Genomic DNA, 5,700 nt, shown 5'->3' on the forward strand with positions numbered 1-5,700 from the left:
CAAGTTTAACAAATTCTTAAATAGAAATGTTATTTCTGGTTTTAAATGAAGTTATTTTAACTTTGTATTCATTCAACTACTTTCTAATTTCATTTATTTCAGTTTTGAAACATGAGCTTTTTAACTTTAACTTCTTTAATAGGCTCCTCAGATGATTTTTTCCTTCCTACCACTGTGTTTGTAACTTGGAGTAAATGCTATTCTAAATTCAGTTTTGTAGGTAATTCAAAATATATTTTAATGGAAAATGTTTTTGAATGGGCATTACTCAAATTTAGATGTATGACACTTTTTGAAGTCTTTCTGGGTAGGGACCATTGTTATGTAATTTAGAAAAATTTGTTTTGTTATTGTTTAGATTATAAATTTCTGGGTACTATCTTTTTTAAAAAAGATTTATTTATTCATGCATATTAGAACCGGGGTACAGGCCAGATGCATGGGAGGGTGAGAGGATCCAGCAGAGACAAAGTGGGGAACAGAACAGGCAGACTGACTGAAATACACTGCTGAGGGGAGCAGGGGGCGCGACAGGAGAGATCTGCTGTGCCATGTGGGACCCTCCCCGGCCAGCCGGGATCTAACCGGTGCTGCAGAGGCTGCAGACAGCGTCACAGCGCTGCGCTCAACCGCCTGCGCCACCAGGGGAGGCTCTGGGCACTATTTATCTTTGTCTTAAATGTATTTCATGTATTCTTGTCCAAGTAATTTAGAATTTCTAATTTCTCATTCATTTAGCAAGCAAATTTGAGTAATTATTGTGAGCCTTGAGCAATTTTCTATAGTGGGGGAAAGCAAAAAATTCTTTACCCTCATAAGCTTACTTTCCAGTGGGCTGAGAAAAAAAAGCAAACATTACAGTAGGTGGTAATGAGTGCCATGGGGAAAGTGATGTCTGCTTGAGACTATCTCCATACCATTTAGAAGATCAAGCCTTAAAAATACCAATGCTACAAATAGAAACCTGGGCTAGATAGATAATGCACTTTTGATTGACTATTAGTTACTGATTGATGTATAATTTGAATGGATTCCTTTATTTATTGTTTGCTCCCTTTCATACTACTTTCAGTTTCACAATTGTGTTAATAATTTCTACGGTGGTTCTGTTTATTAGTGCTTAAAACATTAACTTCCATAATGCTCTGTAAACATTTTCACATTTCATTTTTTTAAATGGCTATGATATGATAATTAAGGTTGAACTATATGAAATTGCTAATACTTGATTTTGGAAATATATAAAAAGAAATTTCATAAGTCTAATACTGTGCTCTACCTACTTTTAAAAACAAAATATGAACATGTTTTGTAAACTGCAAAGCACTGTGCACATTGCCAAGACTTAACATTTTGTTTCTGCCACTCACTTCCTGTTTGCGCTAGGACAATTACTTAACCTCATTACATCATATGTCATTGGGGATAATAATTACTAATACCTCATAGAGTTGCAATGAGATTATATATTTACAAGTGCGTAGAAAAGCACCTCGCACATAATAAAGGCTCAATAAATGTTGGCTATTGTTTCTATTACTACTCTATGAGACAAGTATTAGTCTGTTTTCAGATGATGAAACTGAAGCTCATAGAGATTTTTATGATTGGATTCCAAGGTTATGCAACTAGCAATCAAAACCAGGCATTTCTGACTCCACGTTCTGGCTTTGTTTTGCTCACATTACAGCTATCTCTTAGAAGAAGAAAGGAAGAAGAGAAAAAAGGAAAAAAATATTCATGTAGTAATTCACAGAACTCATTCTTAAATCTCCCCAACATCGTTACTTTTACTTAATTAATGTAGTTATCTTGTTTTCATAGACTGTTTTGACATCCACAAAAAGAAGTGTTTGACAGACATCTCTAAATGTAATTAAATGTAGTTATACCTAGTGTTAAATTGTTACCTTAGGAACCTTAAACTGATTTGTCTAGAGATAATAAACTTAAATAATAGTTGGCCTCAAGTTTCTAAAATTCTAAGTTCAATTCTTTTTTTTTTTAAAGAGGCATGTATTTTTATTTATTTATGATTTTATTTATATGTTTGTTTGTTTTGTTTATACATGCACTGGGTACAGTCAGAAGCGCGGGAGGGTGAGAGAATTCACCAGAGCCAGAGCGGGGAGCAGAGCAGGCAGAAGGATCGAAGTACACTGCTGAGGGGAGCAGCGGGCGGCAGGAGAGGTCTGCGCACCATGTGGGACCCTCCTCCGGTGGCCGAGGAGCAGCTGGGGATCGAACCGGCGCCGCAGAGGCCGCGGGCAGCTTCGCAACCCAGTGGTCAACTGCTGCGCCACCGGGGAGGCCCCTAAGTACAATTCTTAATTGTTTTTTTTTTTTAAAGTAGCAAAATTTTTAAAAGTTTTTTTTTTTTTTTTTAAGATTTATTTATTTATTTATACAAGCACTGGGTACAGTCAGAAGCGCAGGCGGGTGAGAGAATTCACCAGAGCCAGAGCGGGGAACAGAACAGGCAGACTGACGGAATATACTGCTGAGGGGAGCAGCGGGCATGGCAGGAGAGGTCTGCGTGCCTTGTGGGACCCTCGCCCAGGGCCGGGAATTGAACCAGCGCCGCATAGGCTGCAGGCAGCTTCGCAACCCAGCGCTCAACCGCTGCGCCACCGGGGAGGCCCTATTGATACTTCTTAATACCTTTGCCACTGCTGCTGCCTCAGCATCTTTGCCTTTGCTATTCTGACTGCCTGGGATGCTCTTGTCCCAGCATTTCATGCTGTCTCACTGCTTCCTGCAGATCTGAGCTCAGCCAGGCAATCCTTGACAGCACTGTCCCCAGGCCCACTTTTCTTCTCCCTAAAATGTAATGTATATACTTGTTTACTGTTTATCTCCCTGAGGTGGGATGAAAAATCCAAGAAGTTGGGGACTTCTTTGTTCTCTGCTGACTCTGCATAAATGCTTTATACACAGTAGTTGATTCTCATGTATGTGTTGAATGAGTGATGGCAAATTGTTAGCTCTTCTTTCACTGCATTTGATATTTTTGATTTCTCCCTTTATTTGGCTTCCATAATACTAGTCTCCTGATTCTTGTTGGCTAACTTCTCATTCTTCATATTTTTGTTTCTCCTCTACATACCCCTTTCATTTCAAGTTTCCTCATTTTTATTCTCAGTCCGGTTTATTAATTCTGTTTGCTTTCATTATTGTTTCCTTGTTGGTCAGTCCCGAACTTACACCAGTATCACAGTCCAGGTCAGAGTTTCTGTTGGGGATGGTGCTTGTGATTGTTATTGTCTTTGTCTCCCTCTGCAAACCTGCTCACTTACTGTTCCTTGTGTTAGCTAAAGAGCCACTCTCTAATCCAAGACAGACGCACAGGAGTCATCCTGGACATTCTTTTTCTCTACTGTCTACATCTAATTGTTCACTAAGTCCTTTCCATTTTCACTACCTAAATATTTCACATGTATTTGTACCCACTGTCTTAGTTCAGGTCCCCAGTAGTGCTCCTTCGTGGACCATTGAATTAGTTACCTGACCAGTTTGCCCTTAGTTTCAGTTCTGCACACAACTGCAAGAATATTTGCAGAATGTTACTTGTCACCTTTAGCAAAGCTTCCATTCTGTAGCCTAGAACCCTAAAGGTGGCTAGGAGTTATTGCAGAACTTTTGTTACCTGTGGTTTCTTCAGACTAATTACTCTCAAAATTATTGCTCATGAGTTTTCAAATAAACAAAGTAAATTTTAGTATGCTTTTTATGATACGGTTTTCTGAATACATAGAACTGTCTCGTCATTTTTTTTGAATTTTTTTTTTTTGGAGGGTGAGGGGGATAGTTAAAAACACATCTTCATAATATAGGCTACTGCTGAGCTGTAAGAGGAAGTGCTTTGCACAGCATATAACACCTCCCCTAGCTGAACCTGAGGAGCACTTGGTTATGCTCCATATACCTTATTATTTCCTTTACTCTGAATACTTCCCCTCCCCCCTCCCTTAGCCCCCAACAACATGCTCATGAAATCTTTCCTGATCAGAATAGAATCCAAACTCCTTTCTAAGACCTACCAGGCCTCATGAGATGATAAGACAGACTGGCGAGAGGGAGCGTTGTGTGCCCCATCAGTGGCAAGTTCTCTTCAGGGCGTGCACCCCTGGACTGCAGCCATTGATGGAGCACACGTCTAGCCAGCTAGGCATTGCCAGTCTGAAAAGATAATAAATGATTATCATTTGATTAGTGGTGATTGATTATCAAATGATTAACAATAATGACTAACAAGATTTGGGGAGGGGAAGCACTGCTGAGGGCTTAACATAATTTTATTTCATTTAATCTTTACATCACCTCTGTGAAAAAATATTAATACATTATCATCAGTTTATAAATAGAGAAACTAAGACATAGAGAAATTAAGGAACACAAAACTAGCAAATGGAAAAACTGACTCTTGAGCCCAAGTTTTTCATACAGTATTGCTCCCTGGTGTTCGAAGATCATCTTGATTTTTTTAAGAGAAGTCAAAAATTTGGAACTTTTATCTTAGTCCCCCATTTTAAAAAGTTGCAATTCACTCAAATTTAAAAACCATCTGAACAAAAAACACTGCAGACCAAACACAACAGGTCTGAGGGGCTCCTTTGGTTTGCACAGTCTTACTGTGATCCGACCTGAAGCTGCTTATGGTCCTGCCCTGCTCTAAGGGCTGGTCCAGAATCATAACTCTATGATTACTTAAAGCTTTATGGCCTTTGGAAGCTGAGGAAATAATTGGGTATGTGCTTAAAGGACTTTGTTAGTAAGCCATTTTGTTTACTCATCTATTCAATGCATATTTATCGAAAATTGGAACTGTCATCACAGAGCTGTTTATGGTAGTGAAAAATTATAAACAGGCTAAATGATTGACTTTGGAAATTAGTAACATAACTTTTGTGCGTTTTTACAGAACGCTTTGTAAACATTTTTAAATGATGTGAAAATGTTAACATGAACATTTTTATTGTATTAAAATTTTAAATATTTCTAACACAGATTAAATATTTCTTTACTTTTGTTTAAAAAAATGCAACTTTGCAAAAGCAACCACATAGGAAACTGTGTGTCTGGGGAGGGGGCGGGGAGCTGGTGTTGGAAGCATGTATGCCACATTGTTAATTCAGTCAAATAGCTATCTCAGGTGGTGGTGCTTCTTTTTTGTTTTTTTTCTGACCTATGTTTTCTCAATTTACCAGAAAGAATGTCACTTATACATAAATAAATTTAAAATATTAAGACAAAAAATTTAGACTTTCCAATCATAGTTTTTCTTGGAATACTAATGCTAAGCTAATTTATGGAGGGGTATGTGAAAAAATTCATTAAATATTTTTGGAATGAGTGAGAAAATGATTGAATTGCATAGATTCCTAGATTTTCAGTATAGACACTTATACCTTCATAATTTTATCCAGAAACAAGTCTGAGTTCAGTTATATCAGAAGAAAACTCATGCATTGAACTGTTCACCAGAATTCAGTGAAAGAAACAGCTTTCACTGAATGTTGGTTGTGTGATGACAGATCCAGCAGGATTGAGGCCCACCACAGAAGCAGCCGGGCAACAATGCTATATTTCACAGTAAGCAGGATCTGAATAAAAGTGTCCTTTGTCTTGTGTGAGCCTGAGGGGTGGGACTTGTGGCAATTCATGTTATTCCTCCTTAATGGAAATTGAGGCGGCCTCTAA

This window comes from Talpa europaea, assembly GCF_964194135.1.
Source record: "Talpa europaea genome assembly, chromosome: 3".
NCBI lineage: Eukaryota > Metazoa > Chordata > Mammalia > Eulipotyphla > Talpidae > Talpa > Talpa europaea.